A 14,426-nucleotide genomic window follows, 5' to 3' on the forward strand; every position below is an offset into this window, starting at 1 on the left:
TGGTGTTGTTTTTTTTGAGGATAAAAAATAAAACTTTCTCCCTTGGGAGCTGATGCAGACAGAACAGGGTCAAGTTCAAGTTCTGACAGGGCTACCGCTGAGCTCTGAACTACTGGGAGAGCTGCCCAGCCTCTCTGAGCTTCAGTTTCCCTCCCATTCTTTTGCCCACTTTGCATGGCTTCAGTGAGGGTGAAATGGGAACCCAGATAATGCAGACAGTTTTGAGAGATGAAAACCAGATATCCTCCTAACAGCTCACCTGGAGATGAGAAAAGAGGCAGTCTTCTGGTAATCAAACCACGAAATCAATATGCCACGGATCAGGATAGAGATAGGCATCAAAGACAGAGCTCAAGTTGCCAGGCTGGAGAAAGACTTACCTGAAGTTGTTAGTAGCTAAAGACAATGAATCCACAAAAAGATGCACTGGTCGGAAACAAAAATAAAAAAAAGTATTAGAGAGGCAATCTATCCTTGCAAAACGAAGACTTTGGGTCTTAGGTCTCTGTGGTAAGGTGTCATCATGTGAAAGTGGATAAATGGATGCTGTTCCTCCAACACAGCCCAGTGCCATTATACGTGGGCAGGAATCCAATGGGTTTGCCCTAGGCTTGCCTCCCACCTTCTGCTACTATTCAGTCCTGGTCAGGTTGAGATGAAATGAGCATCTTCATGCTTGGTGGGTAGGCAAGCACTTACTTGCACCTGTTTTCTGGAGGGACAATTTGCAGCACCTGTCAAGAGACCTAAAAATGTTCTTACTTGGTGACCCAGTAATTCCAAGTGGGGATGACGTTTTATATAGGAGAATATTCATTAAGAGGCATTTGTGAAAGCCGAAAGTTAAGATGATCTAGTTGTCTGATGGTGGGGGAATGGGTGTATGCATTCTGAGGCACTTGGATGAAATAGTTTAATTTTGAAGAGTACAAAATGGCATGAGGAAATACTCATAAACTATGCTATCTAAAGACACGTAGTATAATTTTAATCCCCAAACCCAAAGAACAATAATGTCAAGTGAATACAAGTAAAATACAATACTTTTATATGACATGATCCAGAACTTAATGGGTGACTTCCATTGTGGGTGTTTAAATTATTTGGTTCTGAAAGTGACCCCCATTTAGTGTCAGATGCCAGTATGTTTGTGTAGGTCTGTGGGTATAAAAATGGAAGGAAACAGTATCCTATACTTTTCTGTATTTGCCAAAATTTCCATAATAGATGTGTGTTACTTTCACAATAGAAATATGTAATTTCCAATCGCGTCATTTCCCTGATTATAAGCTTCTTAAGGCTCATGATTATTTATGAGTCTTAGACTAATGTACTCTGGCTGGAATTCAGCACCCTCCAACAGTGGCACCTGGCTTTCTTCCTACCTATCATCCTTTACAAATTCCTACATTCAGCTGGGCTCACCACCATTGAATCTTCCAATGTACACCCTTAGCAGGCACTCTTTGCAGCATCTGCCCAGCCCAGAAACCATTGTCCCTCAAACTCACCAGCTGACTTCTCCAGGAGCAATGTCTGTGGGCTTAACACCCTCGGAGAAGCTCATTGGATGAAGGGTGGACCGTTGCCTCAGTCTGGGCCAATCGGATTCACTGTTGGGAACTTGGAGTTGAACTGAGAGGCGGCATCTTCCACTCTGCTGAACGAGAAGCCGTGGAAGCTTGTCTGCCAAGAAATAACCAAGCAGGGAGGAAAGGCAGAGGGGGTTGCGTCCTTGATTCCAATTACTGCCTGATTTCCTGGTGCCCTGCCATACTGGGTGTTATTTCTTATATTAAATTTGGATCCTACCTGTTTGGTTTACATTGGATTAAGTTGGTTGCTGTTACACAAAGGTAAAGAGACCTAAGCATTATGGATCCCATGCCGACTTTTTTCTAAGAAAGTTGTAGCCCTAAGAAAGACTGTTGCTTTTTTTAACCAGTGTGAACCCCACTTTTCCTGCAGGTGATCTCCTCTGGGGAGTCTTCCCTGATTAACCCCATCCACACTTATCTTCCAGCTGCCCATAATTGCTCCCATCTGTCCACATACCCACCTACTTAATCGTATGTTGGTGTCTGCTGTTTCATAACTGTGCACTTTGTAAGCATCCTGGGAGCTGAGAATGTATTTTTTTCATTTCTGTTGAATACCATAATACCTAACACTCTGTGAGGCAGAAATTAATTTCCTGGACAGGACTAAAACTTCAGGCCAATAGTTGGGAAAAGTAGGTAGGGAAGACTTCAGCTGTGTGGGCAACCCCACAGAAGTCCTCTTACTTCCTGAACATGTCATTCTGAAAGTGGTTCCTGGTTGGTGCTGCAGCGCACAGGTGGATGCAGCGAGCACAGGTGGGCGTTGGTGTGATGCAGTGGAGAGAGGGGGCTTTAAGTCAAGTTCCACTTTTCCTAGCTGGGTGACCTCAGGAGAAGTATTTAACCTCACTGAGATTCAGGGTGTTTTTCTGTTTTTGTTTTTGTTTTTTTTAATGTAAAAAAGAGCTAGTACTAACTGTCTCTCTAGGGTTTATAAAAAAAATTAAATGGAAAAATATATTGTCAGATAGTTTGGTATTTAAGAATGCCGGTTCCAGAGTCAGACTATCTTAATTGAAATCCAGTCCCCCCACTTACTATCTGTGAGACCTCAGATCTAAGGGCCATAACCTTTCCGTGGGATAGCAGTGCAGTGATGTCCCCCGTGTATTCAGGTCTCTCTCTCTCTCTCCATGTCATTAGGTAGTCCCTGCTGCAGGGTCGTTTGGATTGATTGTGTGATTTGCTTAGCTAATGAGATCCTTACACATGTGATGAAAGCAGAGACTTGAAAAATGCTTGTCCTCACTTGCTGCTCTGGGACTCTGATGCCCTGTGAAAAAGCCAGGTTCGCTGGCTGGAAGATGAGAGAGACAGGAAGTCTTGTCACCTGGCCAACAGTCTTCCAACCCCCAGACCCATGAGTGAGGCCATCCTTGATCACCCGGCCATCTGTTCATCCTCGAGCCAAGCAAAGGTGCATGAACGAGCCCCTCTGAGATCAGCTGAGTTGACCTAGATCAGAACCCCCTCAATCTGCTCACAGAATCATGAGCTAAATGAATGCTTGATTTATTTTAGGCCAACATGGTCTGGGGATGTTTGTTAGCTGCAAAACATAACTGATACACTTTCCATGCCACGCTTTTTTCTTCATCTCAATAAATAATAATAGTAGCTACCATATAAGGTGGTTGTGCGAACTGAACAAGTGAGCCCAACACTCCCAGCATGTCCAGACCTATGGCACATAAAATGTGTTACTTATCATTTCGACAAAGTTCACACTGCGTGGGGGGCCTAGTAGGTACTCAAGGAGTATTCATTCCCTTTTGTATTAAAATGTGTTAATTGATGAATAACTGCACATAAGTTCAAGTTAAACCTCAGGCTGATGTTTCTCAGCATTTTTTCGTCTACTAAAAGGAGAAACCCATGGGATTTCCACTAAAGATGTTTCCACTAAAATTGTCCCTCATCTTCTGACAAGATCCCTGAGTCAAGTTGTTGAAGAGACTGTGCTGAGATAACCGTGTACCCGGCTCTTTGTTCTCCCCACCCCAGAGCCAGCTGAGTGACGTGTGGACAGTCACCACGGACAGCAGGGCAGCAGGCCTCAGCGATGAGGAGGGGACATGTCAGGCCTCCACTGTGTACCTCACCCTAAGTTGTGCTGGGAGATTACTCACAATGAGCAAGAAGGATTTTTTTTTTAAAACAAAAGATAAGGAAAGATACCTATCTTAACATCAAAAGGAGTTGACAGGCAGGAAGCACAATTCTCTTTGTGTGGCTGTGTCTTGGTAAAGGCAGAGAGAATGAATGACCGCTGGTAGGTCCTGACCAGTGCAAAGCTACTCCTTTTCAGCAAACACACATGGGGAGATATATAAAACCTTCTGGTTATTTGGTGGCTGTAAAATCCCTGTGTTTCTGAGATTTAGAGTCATTGTCTTCTATTTGCCAAGAGGTTCTTTTCTCCAGGAGGTGTGATGAAGTCTTCCAAGAAAAAAAGACCATTCATAAACCAGGGTCGTGTTGAGAAAAGGATGAAGTGCATTTTACTGCCTTGTGAAAGACAGTCTCTGATCAGATCTGGCTGGAACAACTGGGGGCAGAAGAGCCGGAGGGTGACAGTGTTGCCTCTGAAGCCTGCCAAAACCTAGACTTGAGGGCCGGCTCTGCCCTTTGCTAGTTTAATGACCTTGGGCTAGTTATTTAACGACTAAGCTTTGGTTTCCACATTTATAGAGGGAAGGCAGCAGTTCTAACCGATTAGGATGTTGTGCACATTAAATAAGTAGCTCTAAATCAAATCTGTAGTGAGGAGTCAGATCCACAGCTACGCTTAATAAACTCCTCCCCTACCTGCAGATATGTGAGTGAGAGTATGTGAGTGTGATTTTCAACCACTGAGTTTTGGGGTGATTTGTTACACAGCAATACCTGATGCGACCGTCCACTATAAAATCGCATGAATCCCAAACTCACCAACTCAGATCCTGTGTTGGCATGGCCTGGCTATTCTTGCACCATATTTTTTTTGGCTGGCACCTGACAGTCTAGATCAATGCTCAATTTCAGGGATTCTAAGACAAATAAGAAAGGCAATGTGGTGTGCTTACAAATATAAGTGGGAATAAAATACGGATCTCCAAGAAAGGGAGAAGATTATTAATTCTATGGAGAAGAAAGAACCAGCAGGTAGGGAAAGGGTTCTCAGAGGAGAGGAGCATCTGAATTGTCATTGGAAGGTCGAGTTGCAGATGAGATGTGGGCAGATGGTGAGGGGGCATTCTGAGCAGAAGGATGGGTATTATGCACTGTCTAGAGGCAACGAGGGGTACACTAAACGTGGGGGGAGCAACAAAGTAGCTAGAGAAGAATATTTTGAGGAGGGTTGGCCATGCAGTGCCAAGAAACTTTTGCTTAATCATGAGGATAATGGAGTGCATGTACATATTTTAATTTATTCAAATTAATTATAATACAGCTAATTATTGAGCACTTGCCCAGGTGCTGGGCACTTAAGTCTAAGTGGTAGGTATATTATTATTATTCCCACTTAATAGATGGAGAAACAGATGCTTAGAGAGGTTACGTGGCTTGTCCAAAGTCATAGGCTAACTGCCAGAGTGGAGATTTAATTGAAGTTGTTTAACTCCACGTTCTTCCTTTTTAACCACTGCTGTCTCCGCTTCTCTGTGAAGCAAGGCCGGGAAGTAGCCAAGTCACTCAGAGAATTATTGCCAAGTATATTGGGATAGATATTCCTGACTCTACAATTTCAACACTGTATTGACTCTTGTTACAGGCAAGTCACTGTGCTAGTCAATGAAGGGTTCAAGTGTGAACAAGACTTGACGGTTGCCCTTAAGGAATTTGAGTGGCAGAAAAACAATGCAACGATTCTAATTGTTCGTGCAGGTAGCTTCCTTGAGGCAGTGGCTCCTGAACACGGCTCTGGGTCAAAGCACCTGAGGACAGGAGGGATTTGGGTTGTTTTTTGTTTTTTTTTAATATAGAGCTTCCAGGTGTCACCCCAGGTCAACAGGAACGGAATCTCTGGAGTACAAGCCTTAGAAACCACCCGCATTTCTGTCCCTCCCTCCTATTCTTTCTCTCTCTCCCCGCTTCCAAGCAATTGTGTGGTTCCCGTGAGCTCCTGCACGGCACACCAGCAACCCCTATGCGCCCTCTGCACGCTCCCCAAGGTGTGGAGGGCTTCCGGCCCTTCTCCTCTAGCCACTGGCCACATTGACAACGTCCACTGGCATGAAGGGTGCCTAGAAGCTAATTAAGATTCCAAAGGCTCTCCACTGAATTCTAGAAACTGCCAGTCTTAACCTTTTTGTCCTGGACCAGTTCTTTGACACGTCCCCTTGCCTAAAGCTATTGTCAAACTCATAGTGTAATATCCAGCACCATATTACAGGATTCTCTTGCAGGATTCATTTGTGGCTCCTGTGGCACTTTTGGGCCAAAAGTGTTGACCAGAGGGGGCATATGGCAGAAGGTTCGTCTACAGCAACAGCACCATGAAGAGAGCTATGCGACTGAGATTCTCAGTTGAGCTTCTCCAACGATCGCTGGGTAAGGGAGGCACGAGCTCTTTCTGGAAGGGGATAGGACGCCCTCCCTCTGCTGTTCTAGTGACCATCCCAGGGAGAGGGGACTAAACTACGTATGTACACTTTCTGTCCAGGACTGTCGTGGATTCGAAAGCATGTTCTTTTTTAATTCTAAAATATTTCTGAGACAAGTAGCTTAGTAACCAATCATTATTGTCTAAGATGGTCTTAATGACCCAAGCCAGTACATAGAAATAGCCAATCTGCATTTCCTTAAAAACGATCTTAGACCCTGTGTCATTTCAGAAAAAAATGAAAACCCTGTACAAAAAAATGGAATGGAGGAGATTTTCCTGTTATTTACTAGCTTAGTGACGGTAGGAACTGTTGTGGGCTGAAGGGTGCCCCCTGCCCCAAATATGCCCACATCCTAATCCCTGGAACCTGTGCATTTGACCTTATTTGGAAAAAGCATTTTTGTAGATGTACTGGAGTCAAGTGTGTCTTGGATTATCTGGGTGGTCCCCAAATCCAATGACAAGTGTCCTGATAAGAGTAAGGCAGGGAAGGTTTGACAGGAGAGGAGGTGGTGATGTGCCGTGGGAGTAGAGACTGGAGTGATGTGGCCACAAGCCGAGGGACACTGACAGGTACCAGAAGCTGGAAAAGGCAAAGGATGGATCCTTCCCTGGACTCCCTGGAGGAAGCACGGCCCTGCTGACACCATGACTTTGGACTTCTGGCTTCCAGAGCTGTGAGAGAACAACTCTCCTGTTGACTTAAGCCATCCAATTTGTGATCATGCATTACAGCAGTCACAAGAAACTTATCTGGGAATTAACTCAACTCATCCCAGGTGCAGGTCAGAAAGGGCTGACTTTTGATGAAAATAGAATATTTGAGAAAGCTTGGAGGGGCTTGGGGATCCATTAGAGGTCCCCAATAATAATAAATGAAAACTAGACTTGGGGTGCAGCTGAACCCTTGGGGGTGGGGTAGACCCTCATGTGGGTGCAGGGCCATCAGCTTTGGAGCCCTGGGAGAATGCCTGCCACTTTATCACATTGGAATGCAAGCAAGGCAATCTGATTTTGCCTCACTATTTACACCCACAGTTTGGCCTGATTTCTGCTGATGCGATGAAAAATCTCTGACAACGCGTATCTGTATGCAGCAGCCTATCTGGGGGAGGATGGTTTTAGCACAGGTGCAAGCATGTGGGCCTGTGTTCGGTAAAGTTTAAAAAAACTTTGCTGAATGTCTGTGCTATTCTAGTCCCTGTACTGAGCATTGGAGCTGCTGCGATGAATAAAGACCCTTTTTCCACCCAAAGGCGCTCACAGCCCAGTGACAGAGACGGTGTCTGCAACCTGGCACGTTGTAAGTACACTGGTGCATGTATGGTACCTGTGTGTGTAGGGCACACGCCTGCCTGTCTGTGTGGGAATGTGTGCATGCTTGGTCTGCAAGTTTATGTGTGTTTGTTTTGCCCGCACAAGTGTGTCTCTATCTGGGTGCACCTTGCATATGCATTTTCCGAGATGAGTGTTTTATCTGTCTTCAGAAAAGGTTTTGTAATCTTTGCATGAAGATTAATTGCTTTCCTCTCTTTTTCCATAGTCAAAGTTGGTCCCAATCAGGACTTGACACCATCGCTGATAGCAGTCCACCTTCAGTTAATGCTTCACAGAAAGAATGCTGCACGAGGTGGACAGATGCGCTAGTGGGCTGTCCCTGGGTAAGCCTCTTTTATTCCCCCTCCCTGAGACCCCCGGTGCTGTCTCGAAACAGACAGATACCCTTTGCTGTGTCCCCAAGAGGCTCAAGCATCTCTGTCTCTGGGGGTTTCTGCTGCTAGTCCCCGTTTAGGAATTGATGAGTAGCCTGTTTTGGATCCAGGGATGTTATGTTCTTCGAGGATCTAACCCTGAGTCTGTAAGCTGTATTGTGGGTTGGGGGTGAGGGTGGACTTTAAAGCGCCCAAGGCCATCCACCTGAGGCCCCTAAGCTGACTTGCAGGACTTTATAATGGTAAAGCCACTAAAAAAGCTCACTGTTCAATATTAGGAAATAAAAACCTACTCAGGGGAGAGAAAGTTATAAGGAGCAGGGCCTGTCTGGGAAAAGCAGCAGGAAGTCCATGTCTAGTCTCAGTGTGGCTTCACATTGCTGTGTGACCTTGAGCCAGTCACATCCCTCTCTGAGCCTTAGGGGTTTGGGCTCATCCAACTAAGCATTAGAAACATCTGAAAGAACTGGTCCAAAAGAAACCTGCCTGGGCCCCACTCCAGAAGTTCTGAATCAGACTCTCCAGGAATGAGCTCGAAGAACCTGCTTTGCTAACATGCATCCCATGTGAGTCTCTTGCCCTCTGGGTTTGGAAACAAATGGACAAGTCGGCCCCTGAAGTCCCTTTCAGATACTCGGGCTATTATTCTGAGAGAGAAAATATTGGCAGAGAATAGATGGGCTTTTCTCAAGGAAAAGAAATGAAAAAAACCTTTTATCTTGCAAGAAATAGAGAAAAGGTAAGCTGTTTGAGGAAGAACCACATCAGACTAGCAGGAGAAAGCCTAGGGCTGAGTGTCTGACCCAGAATGTAAAAGCCAGGCTGGCCAGGCTCCAGCCTCTCCAGATTAGCTCATCCTGCCGGACCCTAGATCAGGAGAGCATCCCGTTCCTTGAAGCAATTTTCAACTATAAATCAGAAGCACTGCAGTTTAATAAAGAGCTGTACTGTCCCAGTCTTGTGCAATACACCGAACTGCCAGTTTCCAATTGTTGGCTCGCATACATGAGCCATTCCATCCACATCTTTAAATGACAGTAGTAATAATGACTGAAGACTTATCGAGCATTTTTCACACACCGGATGCTATGCCTAGGCTTTTACAAGAACTAACCCACTTAATCCTCACAACAATTCTTTGAGACAGGTGCCACTGTTATCTGCATTTCAAATAGATGAAAGCTGAGGTCCAGAGAGGTTAGGTAACTTGGCCCAGGTAAGACACACAGAGCCTCTGCTAGCCCTTAAGAGCCTATGCACAAATCCGAAAAAGGCACCCCCTTTTGCATGCAAGCAAAATGCCCCTTTGGGCAGGTACAGTTCATCTGATGCACAGCTTGGCAAGTGGTGGGCATCTTTAAGTCTGGAAGCAGCAGCTCCTTGATCCAGATGAGGCTGACTCCAGGCTGGCTGGCATAGCTTGACAACGCAAGGCAATCTGGATTTTGGAGCTACTTACCTCCTTATCTATACGCCTGTGTGCAGTGCATACAACCTGCACAATTGTATCAAGTACTGTTGGGAGCAAACCTGTGGGCCTTCAGGCAGGCTCGGTTATGAAAGCCTTAAGACAACAGCAACCTTTGAGTAAAGTCTCTCCTGTAAAATTGGAAACAATGAATCCATCCACGCATTAGAAACAAGTTTTCCCCTATTACCAAGAAACGCATTTAGCAAACTCCTAAGCCTGAACTAGTGGTTAAGTTACCTAGCAACCTGTGCTTTTCTGTTCTTTCCGCTGGCCTGTTAATATTGCCAACATCTTGTCAATCAAGAAACACCCTCTGCCCCACCCTTGAAACCTCCCTCCCAAGGGCCCCCACCCACAAGATGGCGAACTCCCTGCTTCTCTTCCAGGTTCCAGCCAAGGCCCAATCACCCCTCTACACCTTCCCGCCGGGGCCACCTAAGGTCCAATCACCTTCTGACCCCACCCCTTCCTTGCTACCTGTATAAATTGAGCCTGCAAACAATAAACTGTGTCAGCTTGATCAGACATCCTGTCTTGCTGTCCGTTCTTTGTGTCTCTTGCCCCTTCATTCTCTCCTCCAGGTCGTCGACCCCCGTTGATAGTCCTGCGGGTCGGGACAAAGTACACCTAATTACTGCTGCTAAGTGGCAAGGCTGGGGCTTGACCCTAAGCCGTCTGACTCCAGAGCCTATGCCTTTGACCATCACAAATTTCAATTCTTGGTGATATGTAAAAATAGCAGACACTTTTCTTTCTTTTTACAAAAGGGAGATGTGTGGGAGCCTTGCAGGGCATATCAGGTGGGTGCCTTGAAGAGAGGGGAAAACAAGATAGAGGTACTCCGTCCTCAGTCACAAGGGGCTGAGCACAGCAGTACATGGGCAGTCAGAAAGTTTTGGCCATTGTAGTAAAAAAAAAATTTTTTTTCCTAGCCAGATATTTTTAAGGCATTCCCACAATGGACTATTGATTTAAAAGAGGATATAAAAGAGACTGTGAAGCGGAACTGTACATCACTGAGAAGCATGATAATTCTGCAAATGAAGCTCAGGATGGCACCTACCCATTTCCATAGGCAGTGTCCAGCTGATCAGAATTCTGATTTAGCACATCTGGTATTCCAGAATGAATGCTAAAAAGAGAAACTTTTATTAAGAACTCTCAAACTTAACAGTAAAGAAGTAAACAATCCAATTAAAAAATGGGCAAAAGACAGAAGAGACATTTCACCCAAGAGGATATACAGATGGCAAATAAGCACACGAAAGGCGGCTGAGCATCATTAGCCATTAGGGAAATGCAAATTAAAACCATAATGAGATTTCACTACACCCCTATCAGAATGGCTAAAATAAAAAATAGTGATAACACCAAATGCCAGTGAAGATGCAGAGAAACTGGGTCATTCATACATTGCTGATGGGAATGTAAAATGGTATGGACATCCTGGAAAATAGTGTGTGGTTTTTTTTATAAACTAAACATACACTTACCATAAACTCTGAAATTGCCTTGTGGATAAGTATTTCAGAGAAATGAAAACTTGTCTATACAAAAATCTGCACACAGAAGTTCATAGACACTTCTTTACTATATTTGCCCCAAACTGGAAACAAGCCAACTGAGTGAATGGTTAAATAGACTGTGGTATATCCCTACCGTGGAATACTATTCACCAAGAAAAAGGAACAACCTACTGACACAAGCAACAAACTGAGTGGATCTCAAGAGAATTTTGCTGAGTTAAAAAAGCCAATCTCAAAAGGTTACATACTGTAGGGTTCCATTTATATAATGATCTTAAAGTAGCAAAATTGTAGAGATGGAAAACAGACCAGGGGTTGCCAGGGATTAGCAATATGATAAAAGAGAAGTTATGGATATAAAAAGGTAGCACCAGGGAGTTTTATGATGGAAGAGTACTGTATTTTGGTCACAGTGGTGGCTAAACAAATGTACACATGTGATAAAACACACACATAACACATATACACAAATGAGTACATATAAAACTGGTGAAATCATCTCAATAAGCTTCGTGGATCATATCAATGTCGATTTCTTGGGGTTCTATTGTGCTAGAACTGTGCCACATGCAATTGTTGGGAGAAACCAGGTGGAGGGGACCTGGGACATACCTGTGCTTTCTTTTCCCAATTTGCTGTGATTCTATAATATTTTAAGATATAGAGTTAAAAAAGATAAGAAAATGTTCATGCACTATAAAGCTAAAGGAACTCTACAGCACAATATACAAACTGTGCCAGTAATAATAATAAATAGTCCACTGAGAAGTAAAACCAAGAAAAGATATTTCCATCACAGTTGTGTCTGATTCAGTATTTTATATACTAAGAACAAATACGATCCACACAGAAAGTCTAGATGCACTAAAAACCGGGTTCCACACATGCTTAATTGTTTAGAAGGAAGGCTTGTGCTGCAGAAATCCTCACACATAAATGCACAGGGGAGAATGTGTAAAGATGCCAATAGCTACACAATTTATAATAGTGAAGAATCAGGGACAACCTACATGTTCATCAACACTCCATGGGGTGCCCTGTATGGAATACTAGGCAGCAGTTAATAAGAAGGAAGGAGATGTTTACGTATCAGCGTGGAGAGAGAGCAAAGGTCTTGGGTGAAATAGAAGCATATTTTTGAATAAATAAAAATAATTTGCAGAATGATAAAATTCTGTGTAATATATATATATGTTATAATTAAATTATATATTACAATGTAATCATATATAATTATATATGCTATAAGGTATACATACATAATTGCTTTTATATGAGAAAGAGGGCCATTGTCTCTTTCAGCCTCTGCGATGATCCCAGGAAGCAAGGGCTGCTATTATAAAGCTCCATTTCCCAATATGACGGCCTGGAGGTGGGAAGCAACTTACCCAAGGGCACACACGTGACCTGGGACTGAGCCCCAAGCGAGCGTGCGCTCTCTACCATGCTGACCTTGGACCCTCCTGCTGGGTCCACTGGGCATGGTCATCTAGGGTCTGAGGAAAAAAAAGGCCCATCGCCGGAGACCAGAGACACCATCAAAGTGGAGCAGAGCAAGCAGGCAAGAAGGGCCTGATGGAGAGGCTGATGGGAGCCCCAGTCCTACATCTGAGGCCTCGCTTTGCGCCCTTAGGCCGAAGCTGTGATAGGTCCGGCTGCTGCTCAGCGGAAGCAATGGCCGCAGCCCAGGGCTGGCAGTCGAACAGCCCTGCTGTGACCAGCAAATGAGGCTTCACTGCATGAAATCCTGGAGCCTCCGTGCCTCTCCCCTCTAACGCCTGGCTCCCCCATGGAAGGGCAGTGTCTCGGGGGGCAAGAGGGCATGGGGGGAGGCCAAAAAGGAGGGGCGTCTCGGGTCCTGCAGTGGAAGGGACCCCACCCCCAGCCTGCGCATCTGATGAGAGCAGGTGGGTAGAAGAGGGAAGAAGCCACCACTGACCGGGTTTCACCCTGGACACTGGCTCTTCCAGCCCTCACGGTCATCACCTCGCTCTGCAGCCGAGGTGCCAGAACATCAAAGAGGTCAGGTTGACCTTGTTTTTAAAATTTTTCTAAAGAACTTTGACTTTTTTTTTTTTTGAGAGGGCATCTCTCATAGTTATTGATCAAATGGTTGTTAGCAACAATAAAATTCTGTATAGGGGAGTCAATGCTCAATGCACAATCATTAATCCATCTCAAGCCTAATTCTCGTCAATCTCCAATCTTCTGAAGCATAACGAACAAGTTCTTACATGGGGAACGAATTCTTACATAGTGAATAAGTTCTTACATGGTGAACAGTACAAGGGCAGTCATCACAGAAACTTTCGGTTCTGATCACGCATTATGAACTATAAACAATCAGGTCAAATATGAATATTCGTTTGATTTTTATACTTGATTTATATGTGGATCCCACATTTCTCCCTTTATTATTATTATTATTATTATTTTTAATAAAATGCTGAAGTGGTAGGTAGATGCAAGATAAAGGTAGAAAACGTACTTTAGTGTTGTATGAGAGCAATTGTAGATGATCAGGTGTGTGCCTGTAGACTATGTGCTAATCGGAGCTAGACAAGGGCATTAAAACATCCACGGATGCAGAAGATTTCTCTCAAAAGAGGGGGGGTGAGGTTCTAAGCTTCACCACTGTTGATCCTCAATTTCTCACCTGATGGCCCCCCTGTGACTGTGCCTGTAGGAACTTTGACTTTTTAAAAAATTGCCCACGTCCCCTTCCCCTCAGCCCCTGCCCCCACCGTTCTACTCTGCTTGCAGGGGTCTGATATCTTAGATCTTCTTCTAAGTCCAATCTCACACTATCTGTCCTTCTGCGACTGGCTTATTTCACTTAGCATATGTCCTCTAGATTTGTCCATGTTGTCATAAACGACCCTATTTCCTTTCGTAAGGCTGAACAGTATTCCTTAAGTCTCTCTCTCTTTCTCTTCTTTTAAAAAACCCAGCTTTGAAATTACCATCATCTGTAGAATCCTGCCCTGATTTCCCTGCACCAGGTCATCTATGCCAGAGGCTCTCTTTGCACTGTGAACTTGTCCTTTGTCGCACTATCCCCCACATGGTAATTAAATAATTAGTAGTGCCGTGAGCTATTTGATCTCTTCCCCTCTGGAATATGGGCATCCTGAAGGCAGAGGCCAGGTCTGCCTCTTAACTACTGAATCTCCAGCTCAGAACCCAGCACAGCGCCCTGCACAGAGCAGGTGCCCCATACACATGGATACACTGACCTTGCATCAAAAATAAAGTTTTCACAGTAATACAACTATAATGAATGTAGTGAACTATTTGGTGATTTGGAATCCCGCCTCACGTATTCACTGAACTTTATCTTATTTATCCCCTACAACATATACAACTTTCCCAAGCACTGAGAGAACAGTGGTGACAAAATAGACATCTTCAGAGACACAGCTCGGGGTCTAGGGTGGAGGGGTCCCACAATCGAGGTTTGGAGGCTGAGCCCTTGCATAAGTGTTGCACAGAGTGGGTCTGCTGGTCCCCAAGGCTGGCGCCTGGCTC

General features: G+C 44.6%; 1 long non-coding RNA gene across 1 annotated transcript; it reads left to right on the top strand.

Annotated features, from left to right (window-relative positions):
- The first annotated feature begins 7,301 nt into the window (after nucleotides 1–7,301).
- Nucleotides 7,302–9,934, top strand: LOC140843971 (uncharacterized). Its single transcript, XR_012121967.1, has 3 exons — nucleotides 7,302–7,492; nucleotides 7,733–7,850; nucleotides 9,759–9,934. It is a non-coding gene; the product is annotated as an uncharacterized lncRNA (long non-coding RNA).
- Nucleotides 9,935–14,426: the final 4,492 nt, after the last annotated feature.

This window comes from Manis javanica, chromosome 10 (genome assembly GCF_040802235.1).
Source record: "Manis javanica isolate MJ-LG chromosome 10, MJ_LKY, whole genome shotgun sequence".
Classification (NCBI taxonomy): Eukaryota; Metazoa; Chordata; class Mammalia; order Pholidota; family Manidae; genus Manis; species Manis javanica.